This window comes from Felis catus, chromosome B3 (assembly GCF_018350175.1).
Source record: "Felis catus isolate Fca126 chromosome B3, F.catus_Fca126_mat1.0, whole genome shotgun sequence".
Taxonomy (NCBI): domain Eukaryota; kingdom Metazoa; phylum Chordata; class Mammalia; order Carnivora; family Felidae; genus Felis; species Felis catus.
In genome coordinates this window covers 47,685,026-47,704,685 of record NC_058373.1, presented here as the reverse complement: position 1 = coordinate 47,704,685, position 19,660 = coordinate 47,685,026, and the positions used below count along the sequence as shown (strand labels likewise).

The 19,660-nt window shown below is 38.1% G+C and overlaps 1 protein-coding gene across 5 annotated transcripts in view; it reads right to left on the bottom strand.

The window, feature by feature from the left end:
• The window catches only part of ZNF280D (zinc finger protein 280D), a 327,277-nt gene that overhangs the window by 238,495 nt on the left and 69,122 nt on the right, over window positions 1–19,660 (bottom strand). For 3 of the 5 annotated variants that reach the window (XM_045059257.1, XM_045059260.1, XM_045059261.1), the window contains exons 1-3: window positions 13,792–13,857; window positions 13,033–13,130; window positions 7,058–7,180 (exon numbers count right to left, since the gene is read on the bottom strand). The gene's annotated coding sequence lies outside the window, so the exon portion shown is untranslated. Of the gene's footprint in view, window positions 1–7,057; window positions 7,181–13,032; window positions 13,131–13,791; window positions 13,858–19,660 lie in introns of those variants that run through there. The other 2 variants (XM_045059258.1, XM_011282887.4) reach the window with 2 other exon arrangements.

Here is a 19,660-nt window from a genome sequence, read left to right as displayed (position 1 = left end):
CCTACAAGGTCATATATCCAGGAACTTGCAGAACCAAGAGGCACACCCAAATCTCATGATGCCCAATGCAGGGCTTCTTCACATTCTGCAACTAAAATCCTTGCTGGACACGAGTTATGCTTATGACAAAGTGCCAGACTGTGATGTGGTTGCAGTCTCAGTCTTGTGCATTCCTCTGCCTTGGTTTTATTTTTCTCTTCATTTTGAACATTTACCTGAGAGGCTGAATTTCAAAGACACTTTTCCTAAAAATAACTAAAAGATATGCAGGAGGAAATCAGCATAATGTATTTTATCTATAATTTACAGTGTGTAATCTAAAAATGTGCAACAAAGCAATGCTGGTAGTGCAGAGAAAATTCCCCTGGGATATTTGGTTCCATTTTAAAACACCTCAGTATGGGGGGATGTGGGAGCAGCAGCCTGTGACACACTTCCATCAGGGCAAAATGTTATTTTAGTGATTCACAGCAAGAGGCCTGACAAACACTTCGAGTCGATATAAAGGTTCTTGCCATCAGAATAAAATGAGAATTGCAGTGGGTGGTCCCATTCTAGCCTCATGTCTCCTTCTACTTCTGTCCTGGCTTAGGTGGTTGCCCTGGAAACAGTAGGGTGGCAAACAAAACCATTTGGAACAACTTTTAGGAAGCCTTACGCACGAAGGCCTGATTTTTATTTGATGCTGTCCTTTTTCTCTTCTTAAAGGGTGGCTTTTCCAAGGTTATCATTCCCTAAGAGGGTGTGCTCTTTGGACTACCTTGGAAGTTGGTTCATTCTAAAGTCTTTGGCAAGGTCCAGTTGGAGGGCTGGCTAGAGTTTGGCAGATAGCAGGGGAAGGGGGCTTTATTTTTCATTATTCAGTTCTGGATCCCAACACAGATGGTCCTGATCTCCTCCTCCCCCACCTAAGAATTTTTCTAAAATGACACCCAAGTTTTTCTTGGCAGAAGTTATAATTCCTGGCAAACAGTTCACTGCAGCTCTAATTATGATGACAGCTTTAATGGAGAAGATAATCATATTAAATGGTTCTTATTCAGTTCCATGTGATGAATTAGTGATTACCATGAAATGTGTTAAGCAGCCAAAAGTCAGGGGAAGGGATAATGTACTGAGCTACAAGTTGAGGTTTGAGGGATTCCAAAACCAGTGGGAGGAAGGACAAAATGACCTTTAAAGAGATGATGATTTTAATGTCTCTTGTGGCTTACATAGTAAGAAACCCCTTTTTCCTGATGTGTCTGTTAAATAAAAAATTATTCTGACATTTGTTAAAATGGTAAAGAATACTTTATTCAAGACTATTGCAATAGGAGCTGGCTCTATGGCAATAGGAGAGAGATCAGATTCAACTCCCCATACAAGAAAAACAAGTGGGTGTTATTAGCCAATGTGCAAAATGAGGGGTCAGTGGATAGAAAATTACTAACAGGAGGTATCAAGAGTAGAAAAATTCTTTTCTAACAGAATTCCTGTGAAAGGCTGACCATGGACTTACACATCAATGGTGAGTGATGGGGGACTTGACCAGACATGTTGGGTGACTAGATATCAGTGGTGGGGGTACTCTCACTAAACGTAATTGGCAAGATTCTTGTTAAAACAGGACAGGACCAAGACTGAAGCCTTAGAATCTTTGTCAGTCCTTCCTCCTGTTCAAGGGAAAAAAAGAGACATTTTTCTTTCCTCTGAACAATTTAAGTCCATTTCTTGTTCAGTCCCCTTTTGTTATTAAGGACCAGCTAAACCATCTGTTGGGAGTTGGTAGTGGAGGATATTTGCTGCATGGTACAAATAATCAGGCATTTAATTCAGGAAATTTCTATGAAAGTAAAAAGAAAAATAAAGATTAAGGTTGAAGCAGACTATAAACCCAGTTTCCGAGTCCAAAGGGCAGGCAATTGAGATTTCTAGATAGTGGCCATCTTTAGACAGTGAAATGAAGGTGATGGTGGCAATATGATAGATTTCCTAGTCTGCAGTTTGAATGTCTTCAGTGATGGCATAATATCAGTGCCATGGTTATGTCCCAGAGCAGAGCATGGAAGATATGGACCTTTTCCATAAACTTTCTGAGGGTCTACTTAGCAGCATCAGGCTTAAAGGCTGCCCATTGTCCAGCTTCAGCTTGCAAAACAACCTAAGATCCCAATAAATATCTGCACAGTCAGGTTTTAGTTCTCAGTGATGCCAAGTTAGGAAAGTGGGAGAAAAATTGGAAATATTCATTTGGATAGTTCTGGAAAGATATTGAAGAAAATTAGAAAAACTGAATATTTGGGAAGGACTAGTTCTTCTAATTAAGGCAAGTTGACAGGATTCACTCCAATCTGTAAGTTTATAATAAAACCTCAAAGACAATGACCAGACTAGAGTCTGACGTCCACAAAGGTAAGCTATAGATTTTCACTGAAGCACAAAATTTCTCTCTACATTAACCCCTTTTTTCACCCAAGTTAACCAAAGTATGATTATTCCTGTTTACAAAATAAGTCTGGTCATATTATATTTGGCCTATTATTTACATAAGTGCAGCAAGAGTAGTAATTGACCACATACATCTTTGAAGTTTGCTTTGCTAGAACTTTTCATAAGGAATCTCAACTTAGACTTTTAAAAGCCTCTCAAGGTTAGGAACCCAAGCCACAAATTTGCCACCAGATTTCACTTGCAGTATCTATAGATTTAGGTAAATTTCTCCATTCTCTAGGTCTCCAAAATATCCTAACGTTCCTGGGCCTGCCAAGAAGAGACCTTTGTTACTCACCTACAAGACTGAGAACCCTGTAAGCCATACCAGCCCAGTTTTCCCAAAAGGGCTTTGAAAGCATTAGCTCCATAAAGTCAACCTTAGTTCCTTAAAACTATTTGGTCATAACTGATTCTATGCTCATCAGTCTAAAATATGACATTCCACTCAAAGTCTTGGTTATATAACAAATGTTTCCAATTATGTCTTGTTCAAGGAGGACAGATTCTTATTGGACTTACGCAAATGATTATATTGCCATGAAAATAAGAACACTCAGTAAGAGTTTCTGAATTCTGGAGGAATCAGGCAGGGAGAAAAGATGAATGTTTCATTTCTGTTTACAAAAAGTATTATCTACTAAATCGCTGTGAGTTATAGCTTAAGAGAAAAGGAAAAGGGGTTCCTTAAATCCAGTGGCAATCTTCTGAACAAAAACCATAATCATCCTTCATCACTTCATTCATTCTTATGTAACTCATTCTTGTTCTGCTTGCTCTTATGAACCCATCAGCTTCTCCACTAGAGTTCTAGGATGCTTTCTCAGTCAAATGGTGTGGTCTCAAAATTATTTAAGCAATGCCATTGGAAACCCTGTATCCAGAGACCTGTCCTAGTGGGATTCTGAGACCACTCCTTTCTGTTGAAGATGAGGCACTCTCGCCTACAGCTGACTGTAAGTACTTTCAGAGAAGAATCAGAGTCAAACAAAAACTATTAATGATGAAAGATCTGAGGAGAATTCATCATAAAAATAATGCAATTGGCAAGGGAATTTGATTATGTGGTGTAGAACATTTAAAATGTTAACTAGAGTTATGACTGGTGACATTATAACAGAACACATCATGGACAGTGAGGGTATTGACAAGTTTCATAAAATTTCTGAAATATTTATCCATACAAATATTTTATCCATACAAATAAAACTTGGAGAAGGTTAAAGTAGCTTTTATTGGACAATACTTTTCATGCAGTTGAACATATGAAATAAAGCTAATTATTTTTTTTTCCTCTTTTTCAAGATAAAAGAAAAATCCTTTAAGATCTTGAAGGAGCCATCTGAGAAATGTCAAAGTCAGTTCAAGATAAAGATTTCATTTAGGATTTGATCCGGGGAGGGCAAATTGTCCAAAAGGTCCAAGATGGAGGGCGCGTGAGTGGCTCTGTCAGTTAAGCATCCAACTCTTGATTTCAGCTCAGGTCATGATCTCACATCATGAGGTTCATGAGTTCTGGCCCCACGTCAGGCTCTGTGCTAACAGTGAGAGGCTGCTTGGGATTCTTTCCCTCCCTCTCTCTGCCCCTCGCCTACTCCTGCACACACTCTCTTTCTCAAAGTAAATAAATAAGCTTTAAAAAAAAAAGGTCAAAAGTTTTGAATACTTGACTAAATACAATCCCAGATTATGGTGAACAATACTTAGCTACACATTTAACCAAAGTCACAAAAAAGAATTCAAAAGTGAATGTCAGAGATAACATGACTGTAACATCTTTTAAAAAATTAGTTCTTTTAAAAGTGAGAAGAGTTGGTTCTCTTAAACAATTAAGGATATGACAAAGCATATAAAGCACAGGGAATTATTCTGAGAAGACACGGTATGTGTTTCCTAGGAGAATTACACAAAAGGTTGAAAAGCTTTTACAATCTCTTATTAAGAGCAGACCAATAAATCAAGAAAATTTTGTTATGTCAACAAAGAGAAAACCAAAATCTAGTTTTGCATTAGTGTACTTTTAATATTAAAATGCATTTTCAAAAACCTTATAAATAAACATATCCAATAAGCCAGATTTGACCACATAAGATTCCTTCTCCAAGATTCCTTTCCTGAAAACTTTCTATAACTTTTTATACCCATTCAGTTTTTGTCCTATTTTTTCCTTTTTTCCTTTTGGGAAAAATTACATTCTTATTACCTTAACAAAACCCTTCCTACATACACTGTATAATTTTCTCTCTTTTTTTCAATGTTTATTTTAATTTTTGAGAGAGAGAAAGAGCGCAAGCAGGGGAGTGGCAGAGAGAAAGGGACAGAGGATCTGAAGGGGGCTCTACGCTGACAGTAGACAGCCTGATGTGGGACTCAAACTCATGAAATGCGAGATCATGGCCTGAGTGGAAGTCGGATGCTCAACCAACTGAGCCACCCAGACATTCCCACTGTATACTTTACTTTATCAAAAATACATTCTACTTTCCTTACATACCTGTCATGCAATGTTGTTTCATTTCACCCTTATTGTTTCTAGTAGCTTCATTTACAAATATCGATTATTTGTAAATAATTTTTTAATCATTAATTATTAGTAAATAATTTTTTAATCATTAATAACATTTTAACAGAAAAAACTAGGAAGTAGGCAACTGTGAATTGTCTCTTGTATACCAGCATTCTGTAACAGACTAGCAAATTTTATGAATATACCATCTCACAATTTTATAAGTACATATATGCTTTCTGACAGTACTTTTCATTGTGTCAGAAAGATGTTATCAACAGACTCAAATATAGTTAGCCTCTCTATATCATATAAAAATAAGAGGCCAAAGGTATATAAAACTTAAACTTGTGCTTAGAAATTTAAGGTTTAATAGTTTCTCTTAGAAATGATCTCAATGTTTAATGAATGTCTCTATTTAACATACATATCTCTAAGGTTGCTAATACAAAAAATATTTTGTAAATTTTTTTAGGCATATATATCATAACATTAAACAAAGCTAGCCCTCATCTCAAGTTATTTCCCTGTTACCTATTTTTACAGCACATGCATGATAGGCAAGTATCAAAAAAAAAAAGAAAAAGAAAAAGAAAAAAGTCACAAAAGCAAAGAAACCTAAAAATGGTTAAACACCAAATATATATTTGTATTATACTTGATGCTTATACTTAAAGCATTTGAATTAGTTTCTATATTTCTGGAAGATTTAGGAATATTTAATTTATATAAGCACTTCTCTCTAAGCCAATTAAAAAATGTTTAATGTTTATTTATTTTTGAGAGAGAGAGACAGAGAGAGAGACAGAGCACAAGTGGGGGAGAGGCAGGGAGAGAGGGAGACACATAATCCGAAGCAGGCTCCAGGCTCTGTGCTGTCAGCACAGAGCCCGATGCGGGGCTCAAACTCACAAAGTGTGAGAGCATGACCTGAGCCGAAGTTGGATGCTTAACCGACAGAGCCACTCAGTCATCCCTCTAAGCCAATTTAAGAATCTCCTTCACAAGATTTTATAAATTTTTTGGCAATACCAACTAGAGATAGAAAATATCACATACACAATATATACATAACACAAATATACAAACATAACTATATAAACATACAGACAGATGCAAAGAGAGACCCTGTCGCTTTCATTCTAAAATTGTTGCCATGAGTCAGGTAAACATAGCAATAAAAACTCACTGGTTTCTACAAAATAATTGGCTCTTGTTTTTGCTCCACTTTATATTTTTGTCCCAAATTGTGTTTCTGACAGATGGAACAAGTTAAGGTTACCTGCTTAATTGATGGTTAATGCTTTTTACCAAGATTTATGGAGGAACATTTTAAGATTTTGTTTTGCCCTACATGTACTTTCTTTGGTGGTCCAAGAGTCTCTTGAGAGCCTTCAATGTGGGTTGGGGAACCCAAAATTCAAGCGACTAAAAGAAACTGAGGGGCTGGAATGGGAAAGAGAAAGTCTTGCAGGGGTGGACAGAGAGGTGGAGGAGGTAGGGGCTTGACAACAGTCATATCAATGGATTCAAAGACTGAAGGTGCTAAAAGGAAAAAGGAGAAACAGAAATAATGCTGAGAGAAGTCTGAGAGGAACCAGTTTGGGGGAATCACTGAGGTTCCCAATTATCTCTAGTAAAATTATTCCAACAAGAAAGGAAGTAGAGAGTTAGTACCATGGTAGTGGAGCATATAGTCAAAAGGGGTATGAGAAGGGGTTTTCAGTCTACTGAGATCCTCCCTTGTTCTTAATTCATGGTACCTTGCTAACAAAGAAGGCTGGGACTCTAACCCAGCTTCCATTTGCCTGGGACTCTAACACACTTTCTAGAGTAGAGGCCTCCAAAAGAGTCAGGAATTTGCCACTTAAGAGTCAAGGAGTAAATCCCTACTCAGAAAGATCCAAGAAGACATCCATCCAGAAAGATGCTTGCTTAACAGGTACTTTTCAACCAAAGGATCGTGGAACTCTAACCTAGCCTCAGCGAGTATATGCTGAATCTTAAGAATCAAAACCTGCCCTTAACCATGCTTTAACAGCCTGTCATCCAGAGCACTGGCCCAGGATTTAGACTCACCAGTAGATCTCTAATCAGTCAGGAGTGAAATAAAGTCTTCAAAAGCACACACTTGGGGTCCTGGATGAGAGGTTCCAGGGGTCCAATGATGAATTCGATTCTGTCCACGTCATGGCACCATAACTGTTAAAGAAAAAAATATTCCGGCACTTATTAAAATGGCAAGGAAGACATTATTTAGGACAATTGCAATAAGAGCACTGTAGTAGGGGAGAGATTACAGCAAAGACAGCAGGGGATTTATAGCCAATAGGCAGAGTGAGGGGGTCAGTGGATGGAAATTACTAAGAGGAGATATCAGGGGTAAGGGGATTCTTACTAAACCAGCTTAATAGGATTCTTGTTAAAACTGGGAGAGACAGGCCAAAGACAGAATGGGGCCAAGGTGGAGACCTAATAGAGAAGAAGACTCAGAGAAGTCTGACTAAACTATGGTCAAAGAGAGAGTCTGTCAAGTCCACCACTAATATACATACTTTTACTTACAGTGACCCAGATATGGAAAGGTAAGAATGGAAAGGAAGGAAGAAAAGGTTTGTTTGCTTGCAGTGAAGAAATTCTGCAACAGCCAAAAGATACTGAGGGCCAAGTCTTTAAAAATAAAGAGGGGATCAAACTGAGTAATAGGGTTACAACTATAAAACAATAAGCTGGCGTTTCTTGTGTTTACAAATAGGGTGACCAAACTCAACCCATTTTGCCTGGCACTCACCCAGTTTTAGGACTGAAATCTCCCTCGGTTCCAGGTAACCCAGGAAAGTTAACCCAAAGCTATCTCAGGTTTAAAATTCAAAGTCCCACATCCTGGGAAACTCTTCAGTCCCAGACAAACTGAGATGGTTGATCACCCTGTGTGTTTAAAGAGCTCTGAAGTTACAAAAAGAAGTTCCAAAATCATTTTGAGTGATAGCACATGACAAATCAGATGTTTGGCTTTCAATATAAGGAGTGTTAAAAAAAAAAAAAAAAGAGCTTTATTTGTTTAGTCACATATTATGTAGGAAAATAAATATTCACCCTGACTCCTATTTAGTTAGAAGTATGTATACATAGATACTTTATTTCAAATAAAAGCCCAGGGGCACCTCGGTAGCTCAGTCAGTTAAGCGTCTGACTCCTGATTTCGGTTCAGGTCATAATCTCGTAGTTTTGTGAGTTCGAGTCCCATGTCAGGCCTGCTTGGGATTCTCCCTCTCTCTCTGCCTCTTCCCTGCTCACACTGTCTCTGTCTCTCTCAAAATAAATAAATTAAAGTTTAAAATAAATAAATAAAAGTCCAAACACCTCTCCACAAAAGTTTGGCTGAAGAAATTAACATAGTTGTGTACAATTGTGCATGTTTTCTTTTTAAATTAATATATTTATGTTTTGCTGCAAAATTCTTACCAGAAAAACAGAAATTCAAATTTGCTACTCATTCACCTTTAAGCTATAGTAAATGTAGTTGCATGTGTGATATCCAAAGTGTGTGTACGTGCGTGTGGTATTCTATGGGGAAGCAACCTTCTTTACCCTCATTATCTCCAACCCCTAATTTATCTGTACTTTCACTCATTTTTCCAAAAGGTGTGTTGTTCCTTTAGAAGACTTTGAGAGATGGGGGGTGTTAAGAGATGGATAAAGAAGATTAGATGATAGCAAAATCTTGCTCAGAAAGCTCTGCTTTTGCTATTTTGCTCCAATTAGTCAAAAATACCTTAGGGTGACATTAGTTTATCCTTTCCAAATCCATTTTACATGTTTTCCCATTTATGTGAGGACCTTTCTCCCTAACAAGAGGGGGCTGGGAGAGCTGGGAGGGGATGTGGCAGCTGAGACCCTGGGACTTGTCTGAGGCTCACTGGAGCTAAAGGGGAAGAGATTCAAGAGGAAGCAACTTAGGGAGAGGCTGAATTAAAAACCACTTTTAGGGGTGCCTGGGTGGTTTAGTCGGTTAAGTGTCCGACTTTGGCTCAGGTCATGATCTCGAGGTTTGTGAGTTCGAGCCCCGCATCGGGCTGTGTGCTGACAGCTCAGAGCCTGGAGCCTGCTTCAGATTCTGTGTCTCCCTCTCTCCCTGCCCCTCCCCCACTCATGCTCTGTCTCTCTCTCTCTCCTTCAAAGATAAACAAACATTTAACATTTCAACACTTTTAATGCCAAAGTATCTAAATAAGAGACAAACGGGAGAACTCTGAAAACAAGGAGGTTAGAAACAGAGTATACGGTAGAAACTAAAATAAGGTAGCTGCCTGATGGCAGTGGACATTTTAACCAGGACTTGCTCTTCTGCCACTTGGCACTCCACTAGACTGCGTTGTCCAGTGTGGGTGGCTAAAAAAGACTCACATGTTCAGGGTTCTGAGTCTGAGCAAGGGTATTTCATGTGTTTGATTTTCTAACTTGCACCCCTTCTCAAAGACAAAGTGGCACAGCTGGCTCTGGGACTGCTGGGAACCCAGAAACTTTCAGCAGATTCTTGAGTTCCTCCAACTCAGTTGTCAGGGTAAGACAGAGTTCTGGGTTGGAAGCAGGGTCTCAGAGAGATGGACTAGTGGAGCTGGTGGAAGGAGACTTCATCTCTCCTTTTACTCAGAAAGGAGCAACCAGAAGACAGCTATGACAATTTCACATCACCACACTTACTAATTTTTGCCTCTTTCCTTTATGACAGAACTGTCCTGGAGTGTAAGTTCTCTTAGACTTCACCACTTAAGCCCTGGAGCCCCTCTAACCTATTCAAAGGCTTTGCTCTTTCCATAATCCACTCTGTCTAGCATTTCCACATTTCCTCTATCTATTAGAACATTCCTATCTTCATATAAAAATGCCAGAATAGCTTCCACCTTAAAACAAATCTATCCTCCCCTGAATCTATGCCCTTCTCCATCTACCCCCTCCTGCTGTGCAGATCTACTTATATCACCATTCCTAAAATCAGTGATCAATGCTCAATGTCTCCACTCCCTCACTTCATAGTCTCTTTTCAGTCTTCTCTGATCGTTTTCTTCCCTACAACTCCACTGAAGCCCTTCTCAGGATCACCAATGACCTCCATTTCTCTAAATCCTCTGAACCTGTCCCAGTCCGTCTCTCACTGGACCTCTCAGCAGCACTTGACTCAGTAAACCGCTTGGCTTCTGGGTCAACACACTCTCTCAGCCTTCCTCCTACATTCCTGCTTGGCTTCTTCTTAGTCTGCTGACTCCTTCCACTTATTCTTGATTTTTAAATTTGTCTAAACCTCTTCTCTTCTTTAAATATACTCACTCACTTTGGAGGAGATCTTATCCAGCGCCATGGCTTTCATTTCTATCTCCTTCTCAATAATTCCCAGATCTATATATTCTCCAGCCCTGACATCTCCCTTGAGCTCCAGACTTAACAATCATATCATGCCTCCTACTTGACATTTCCATTAGGTGTCTAATTAGAATTTCAAGTTGAACATTTTTTAAATAGAACTTGATCTTATCTCCCCAACATGTTTCTCCCATAGTTTTCTCACTGCAGCTACTGGCTTTGCCATTCATCCATGCTATGGTCTGGATGTGTCCCCCCAAAACTCATACGTCAAATCCTAACACCCAAAGGTGATGATAGTGGTTGTTAGGGCCTTTAGAAAGTGCTTAAGAACACCATGGATGGGATTAGTGCCTGTATGAAAGAGATCCAGAGAGATCCTTAACCCTTACCACCACGTGAGGACACAGCAAGGAGGTGCTGGCTATGAACCAGTTAGAAAGCCCTGACCAGAAGGCGACCATGCTGGCACCATGATCTCAGACTTCCAGCTTCCTGATCTGTGACCAATACATTCTTGTTGTATAAAGATACTCAGCCTGTGGTACTTTATAGCATCCTGAATGGACTAAGAAAACCCAGTACCTCAGAATGTAAACTTAAAGCCCATTCTTAACCATTTTATTCCTCTTACACCCACATATCATAAAAATCCAATTGTGTGGGCCCTTATCTGTGCCTAATGGCTAGGGCTGGATGTCCTCAGAATTCCCAGCCACATGACTGCCAGGACTGGTGCTGCAGTTTTCACTCATGGTTCTATGATTTCCAGGATTGGGTATGAAATGGTAAACCCAAAGTGCTTAAAAAAGATGACACTAATGCAAAGGAGTCCCTGCACTCATCTTAGCCACTACAGTCTCTATGACAAGTGACTTTTGTTCCCAAAGAGGATGATCAATTGAATTTTTCCAAAAGTCAATTTCCCAGAGAAGGAAACCCAAGGGGTAGAGGAGGCATCCGGGGTGGGGCCTCTTGGGATCTAATGTTTCCAATCTCAATGGTTGGAAATATTCATATGGGTTGGACTGAGTCAGGTGGGTTAGTGGAAGGTTGGAAAAATGAAGCAAGGCTTATTGGAAAGCTGCATCTGCCTCTGAGCAGGAAAAAAACCAAAACAAAAAACAAAAAACCTCCTTTCCTTTTCAAAGTGTCAGCTATTCTAACAGCCAAGGAGAAGAAATGTGTAATGAATTTTGTAATAAATTCCAGGAATTGCTAAATATATTTAATGAACCATGTGGGTTTTTACTCTGGGACCATGAATACTTGAAGCACAATGCAGATGTCTTGGCTGTACAGAATACAACCCAGATATTCCTCCATTTTCTTGAATGTGTATTTTTTGGAGTTGGCCTGCAGGTGGAGTTGTAGCCCACAGAGGGACTACACACAACAGTATAGACAAGAGACAGATAGGATGTTAGATTCAGATGAGTAATTAGGATATTGCCCAAGTAGATCTTGCCTCCTTGATTGTGGCATTAGATTGTGATTCATTTGGCATTAGAAGATAACTAAGGCAAAATGACACCATAATCTGACAGACAGTGTCTCTCCCATTGATCTCAAAGCTCTTGGACGGGTACACTGAAGTATCTACAACCTCCTCCATGTCCAGGTAGGTGATAAAAGAATAACTGCCTTCTGCATAAGCCCCAATGAACTGCCCATGGGAAGTCGCTCGTGCCTTTGAAGAAAGGACGTCTATCTATGAGTAAAGTTGCCAATTCTCTCATAATGCTAGCTCTTAAGCTCAATACAGCAGGTTAGCATCCCCACCACACTTCCTGCCACACATTCCACTTCTGCTAAAGCTTGTAAATAGAATTGCTGCCCACAACTGGCTTGGCAGGAAGGCAGACATATTTGTAGCAGAGTCACAAATTCATTCACTCTGCACTTAGATGTATAAAGAAAATGCAGCTTCTTTATTTCTCTACAATACACCTGCTCATCCACAGGGAACTGGGAAAAAGAACCCTAAATTTATCCCATTCAGTTCAATTTGTTAGTTCAGTTCAATAATTCAAATAACCCCGGGGGCGCCTGGGTGGCGCAGTCGGTTAAGCGTCTGACTTCAGCCAGGTCATGATCTCGAGGTCCGTGAGTTCGAGCCCCGCGTCGGGCTCTGGGCTGATGGCTTGGAGCCTGGAGCCTGTTTCCGATTCTGTGTCTCCCTCTCTCTCTGCCCCTCCCCCGTTCATGCTCTGTCTCTCTCTGTCCCAAAAATAAATAAAAACGTTGAAAAAAAAATTTTTTTAAATAATTCAAATAACCCCTTCATGTGAATTCTCTCTTTTGTTTCTTTAAGTAAAATATTAAATCTTTCAAATTTTCTCTTCATCTCTTTGTGTCCTTCAAAATAGCATCTGTGTGGACCGATAGCAAGCAGAGATAGCATTATCTGGATCTTCACTGGTGAATAGTGGGGTGGCTGGATTTTCTGTTTCTTGGACTGGTGACCACTAAAGTATAGTTTTTCTGGTGTGGCTTTCTGAGATGAAGTACTACCTATCTCTGAAATTTGTAGTTCTGAACTTTTTGAAGTTCCTATTCAGCTACCTTTTGGCTTTGACCACAGCCCTCTGATATACTACTATGTTCTCTGAACACGCAGAACTTGCTGGGTCACTTGTACACCAGGTCATGTGGACCCAGGAGGGATGGCTCAAGCTCATCTATCAACTCACCTCCCACTACACCTCCTCGCCATAATTCCTTGCCAAGACTCTGGCTTTTGACCTTGCCTCTTCTTCGTCTTCCTTAGTTCTTCCATAATCCTTTAGAACTGGAAGGTGAAGTCTTTAAGCAATTCATTCGTCCAGGTATTATTTCCCTTGTAGGCTATAGAAAAGAGCCTCATGGCTTAACTTTCATAGGTAGAAAGGATATCTTCTCTATACTAAAGAGAAAAAAAAACTGTGATTTGAGTTCCCCCAACTAGTTCTGGATAGACCTTAAATATGAATTAAAAAGATCTTTTCTGAACAAAAAAGGATCCATGCAAAATATAATCAAAGTATCAAAGGTCAGAAACTACTTTGTTTCATTGCTACACTGTCCAGTATAATAGCCAGTAGTCCCATGTGGCTATTTAACTTTACATGTAAAATAATTAAAATTAATTAAAATTTAGAAATTCAGCTCCTCATACTAGCCACATTTCAAGTTCTCAGTAGTCACATGTGGCTACTGGCCACTATATTGGACAGCAAAGATATAGAACATTAACATCATTGCAGAAAATTCTATCTAGCTATTCTAGAATTGTACCCTTCTTCTTTCCTGAAGTCCTAAAATGCCTTATTTAGAAGGAAGCTTCCCATAAGGTAAGTTTTGCAGCATATGGCACTACATCTAAAAAATATTTTTAAACAATTACTCCTAATAGTTGTTGCCCTAGACTCCTAAGTCAGTTAGTCAGTAAGGGGATAGTCAGTAAGACTCACCCACTTCTCCAAGTATCAGTGATGTTCTCTGCTTCTCCTAAGGAGAGGGTATATAGTTTGTGGAACCTAGTGCAAAATAAAAAAATTTTAATTGTATTGAAAAGCTATTTTAAAATGTCAAGACAGCAGTAGCAGAGTATTAATGCAAGTACTGGTTTTTCTGAGTGAGGGGCCAGGATAACTGCATAGGTTTCACACCCATGAGGCTGGCTTTGTTCCAAGATAATCATATCTAAAAAAGAAATGAAGACAGCCCTGTGGGCTCACTGGGGAATTTGCTCATGAGCGGTAATGCCAGCGCCAAGCTCAGATGTTAACTCAGACAGCTGCCCAGGGAATGCCTGTGGCTGGAGGGAGCCACCTAGCCAAAAGGAAGCAATAGGAAATAAGGGCCCCAACATGTTGTATTGGAAAGCCCAATGCTGGAAGGTCTGGGCAGGTCAACTGCTTCCAGCTGGGTACATTTCCAAAAAAGCCAGCGCCATGTGCAGCCAGGAAGCCTGAGATTTGTCAGGGCCATCATTTTAGAAACTATTGGTGGACAAGTGAAAGGCCACACATCCAGAAGCTTCAGGTTTCCTACCTAGACTGTTGATGTATGGTATCCAGGAGCTTGTGCACAGGGGAGGTCTTCCCTGCCTCAATCTGAGAGACAAGGAGATTTGAGGAAAGGCCAGAACAACAGCCACTCAGAATTTCAAAATGCCAATGAGTAAGATGGGGGAAAAAAAGAATCTACTTATAAGTTGGCTAAACAGAAGCTGAGGAAAATAGATAAAAACAAAAAGATCTGAGGTGGAAGGTGAGATTTGCAAACTGTAAACAATCTGTAAGATAAGTAAATTAACTCCCACAGCTTTTTAGAGTGTAGCAGATTGGTACCTACATAGAAACGCTGGTTAAAATGCAATAAAAAACATTTTTTTTAATAAATAGCTAAGCTCAAAAGGGGGAAAAAAGGTTTCAGAATAAAAAGAGAACAAAACCATAGTGGGTTCAGTCTGAGTTGACACTCTGATTCACTTGATGGTCTAAAGAGTTCCTGTTCAGGGTTTTCTTCAGGTGTCCTTGTCTGTCACATTGACCCCCAGCCTTGGGCAAAGAAGTCCTGGCCCTGAGCCCATCCCAGGCTCTTGGCCACCCTCTCTGTTCAAGTTCAGAAGCTGCATAAAGGAATCTCTCTGAGCTCCCTGAAACACAGATTCTGGGGACAAGTAATGTCTTTGGAGGAAGACCCTTTAAATATGAAAAGAGACATAGAAAAGTTCAACCTCCTAGCTTGGGAAATTAGTATAGAAGCTTCGGGTTTTAATTTCTCACATGGGACTTTTTAATTTTAATCCTGACCCTAGGCAGATAGCAAAGTTCCAGTACAGAGGAAAGAGGAAAATAAAATTTAAAACTAGATTAACCTAACAGAAATAAAAAAAGAATCAAAAAGAATGGTAAATAGAAAACAACATATATGGTAAAAATAAATCCAAATAGATCAATAATCAAAGTACATACAAATATTAATATATTGAACTTGCCTACTAAAAGACAAATTTTCATAGGGACTTTTAAAAATGCAACAATGTACTGCTTATTAAGAGATATGCCTAAAACACAATGATGGAGACGTCATTATGTAAATGGATAACATGTACTTTTAAAAAAATTAACAGAAATTAAATATAGTAATATCAACTTTTTAGCTTTAAGGCAAAAGGGTCATTATATAAACATACAAAGATAAACAGAATAATTCACATTGGATAAATAGTTATTTGGAACCTCAAATGTGTGTGAGTGTGTGTGTGTGTATAAATCAATAATCATAGTTGTAGATGATGTAAACAACATAAGTGATCCTACACCCAAAACTTAAAATACACATTCTTTCTAGCAAATGAAACATATATAAAAATTTACTATAATATGTCAAAAAACAAATTTCAAATGAATACCAATGACCCAAAACATGTTCTCTGATAACAGTGAGGTAAAATTAGAAATCAATACAATAGTTACACTGCCCTATTCATGTTAGAAGCTTCTAAATAATTATTAAGAAGGCGAGAAAAATTAATGGAAATTACCAAATGTTTAGCACTGCCCAGACAATGAAAACACTAGTACTAAAATGTGTGGTGTGCAATTTAAGCAGTATTTAGTAGGAAATTTAGAACTTTAAAGGCATTAATAGAAGAGAAGGAAGCATATGCCTCAAAAGTTAATTAGAAAGAGCATTCAGAAGGAAAGAAAAAATAACAAAAGGAACAGAAAAAGATGAAAGAGGAGAAAATCAATAAGGAGTCAATACATCCTAAAACTAGTTTTTTTCCAAAGACTGATAAAATAGACAAACTTTAATTTTTTCTGATTGATAGAAAAAGAGAAAAGTGAGGAGAAAGGGACATGAATACAAATAGAGTCAAAGTTTTTAAAAGCACTAGAAAATACAATGAATATCGTTACACAAGTAAAGTTGACAGTTTAATGAAATGGACAGTTCTCTAGAGATAGATAAATCACTAAAATTGACTTGAAAAAGAAATGGTAATCTATATATTTATTTATACCCATTAAATAAATTGAATCTGTAATTTTATTTTATTTTATTTTTTAATTTGTAATGTTTATTTATTTTTGAGAGAGAGAAACAGAATGTGAGTGGGGAGGGGCATAGAGAGAGTGGGAGACACAGAATCTGAAACAGGCTCCAGGCTCTGAGCTGTCAGCACAGAGCCTAGTGCAGGGCTCGAACTCAGGAAGGTGAGATCATGACCTGGCTGAAATCGGATGCTTAACTGATTAAGCCATCCAGGCACACCTGAATCTGTAATTTTAAAAAATTGTATCCATTAAGATAGGTCTCCTCAGGCAAGAGAAGCAAAAGCCAAAATTAACCACTGGGATTACTCTAAAAGTTTTTGCACGGCAAAGGAAACCATCAACAAAAGGGTAACCTACTGAATGGGAGAAGATATTTGCAAATGACATAGCTGATAAGGGGTTAATATCCAAAACATATTAAGAGCTTATACAACTCAACACCAAAAAAAGAATAATCTGATTTAAAATGGGCAGACGATCTGGTCAGACATTTCTCCAAAGAAGACATACAGACGACCAATAGACACATGAAAAGATGCTCAACATCATTCATTATAGGGACATGCCAATCAAAGCCACAATGAGATATCACCTCATACCTGTCAGAATGGCTGAAATCCAAAACACAAAGAAACAACAAGTATTAACAAGGATGTTGAGAAAAAGAAACCCTCATGCACTATCAGTGGCAATGCAAATTCGTGCATCCATTGTGGAAAACAGTATGGAGATGCCTCAAAACGTTAAAAACAGAAATACCATAAGATCCAGTAATTCTACTGCTGGGTATTTACCCAAAGAAAATGAAAACATTAATTCAAAGAGATATATTCATTCCTATGTTCATTTAAGCATTATTTACAATAGCCAAGATATGGAAGCAAGCCAAGTGTCCATTAATAGATGAGCGGATAAAGAAAATGGGGTATATATACACATATATGTGTATACACACACACACACACACACACACACACACACACAATGGAATGTTACTCACCTATAAAGAAGAATGACAACATGCCATTTGGAACAACATGGATGGACCTAGAGAGTATTATGCTAAGTGAAATACGTCAGATAGAGAAAGACAAATAGTATATGATTTCACTTATACGTGGAATATAAGAAACAAAACAAAGGAATAAACAAACAAAAGCAGAAACAGACCCATAAATAGAAAGAGAATACAAAGAATACAATACAACGAGAACAAACTGATGGTTGCCAGAGGGGAGATAGGAAGATGGACAAAATGAGTGAAGGAGACTGGGAGATACAGGCTTCCAGTTATGGAATGAATAAGTCACCAGGATGAAATGTACAGCATAGAGAATATAGTCACTGGTATTGTAATAGTGTTGTATGGTAACAGATGGTAGCTATATGAGGTGAGCATACATAACAAATAAATTTGTTGAATCACTATGCTGTACACCTGAAACTAACATAACACTTTATGTCAACTATACTTCAATAAAAAAAAATGTACCATTAAAAAAGCACCATGCCAACCAAGTACTTACCCACACAGGTGAGTTTAACCACATGTTCAAAACTTATTTCCTGTACTAAACAGACTTTCTCAATGAAGAGATAGAAGAGATCATTACTTCATATTATGATATATATATTTTTGATACCCAAAGTGCACAAAGACAATATGGGAAAAGAAAATATTTATATATTTAAATATTCTCACTTTTGAACACAAGTATTTTAAAATATTACCTAACCGATATAACACATCACAAGAGATAAGGTACAAAGCAAATATAATAAGATGTTAATTGTAGAATCTGAATGGTTAATGCATGGGAGTTCACTGTGCAGGCCAACTTTTCTAGTTTAAAATTTTTCATCTGAAAACCTTAGGAAAAGTAAGAAAATCTCTGTACATCTGCAACCTCTAAAAGCATATCATAACAGAATCCCAAGGATGATTGAAAAATCTATCAATGTAATTCATCTCATTAATAGAGATGAGCAATTTATAAAAGTGTAATTTATGAAAAAAGAAAAAACGTTGGCAAACTGAGAATGGACTACAACCTCATTACCCTGGTGAAGAGTGTTGAAGGATTGGGCTTGACTATTAGTGGCAGAAAACTTCAGACTATATAGCATTTTACTTCTCTCTCACGTAAGACTGGTTAAGTGGCCCAGAGCCAAGTTCCTTTATTATGTTTTGTGTGATCTTTATTCCTAAGATCACGTCAAGTCCACTATAGTGCTCCAATTCAGTCATCACATCTGCATGTCAAGCCGCAGGAAGGAGAAAAGGTGAGAGTGTCTAAAAAGAGGCACCCTTTCCCCTTTAGGATATACTGAAATTTGCACATATGACTTCCACTTAGACGCCCATGGCAGAAACTAAGTTATGTGCCCTCACGTAGTTGAAGGCTGGTCAATGCAGGCATTTTCTTGGTAGACAAGTCTTCAGAAAAAATTTAAAGATTCTACTTAAGGGAAAAGACAGAGCCAAATCTGGGGGAGCCGGCAGTCACTTCCACATGTATCTATCAGAAACCTCTAGAAAACATGATATTTAGTGGTAAAACATTAGAATTGTGCTCTTTAGAGTCAGGAACAAGACAAGGGTACCAGTTATCACAGCTTCTCTTAAACACTGTATAGAGTCCTAGCCAGCATGATACTTAAAAAAAAGAATTAGAAGGAAAGAAAAATTTTCTTATTTGCAGACCATAGGATTATTTACATAGAAAATGCAAGAGAATCTGTAGGTAAATAATTCAAACAAATGGAGAATTCAACATAATACATGTTCAGAGTGTAAGAGAAAAAAATATATGTATTTATATAAAATCTCTCATTTACAGTAGATACCTAGGCAAAAATCTAATGAAATTTATGCAAGACCTATTTGGTAAAATTACGAAACATTTACACAAAAGATGCACTGGATAAATAATAAGACACTGAAGAATCGAAAGATATAATTGTGTAAATCCAGTAGCTCTCCCCATGAATATATAATAGATCTATGAATCATTATAATTCCAATTGGAGTCCCAAGACTCTTCATGGAATTTAATAGTCCTACTGTAAAGTTCATGTGGAAGATAAAAGAGATAAAAGTAGCAAAGAAATTTTTGAACAAGAAAACTATGGAGTGGAGGTTTGCCCTACTAGGCTAACTATAAGGCCACAGTAATTTAAATAGTGTGGTATTAGGTCAAGGATATAAAATAAGGCCAGAGGAGCATAATGAACAAAATAAGTCAATACTGACCTATACATATATGGAAAC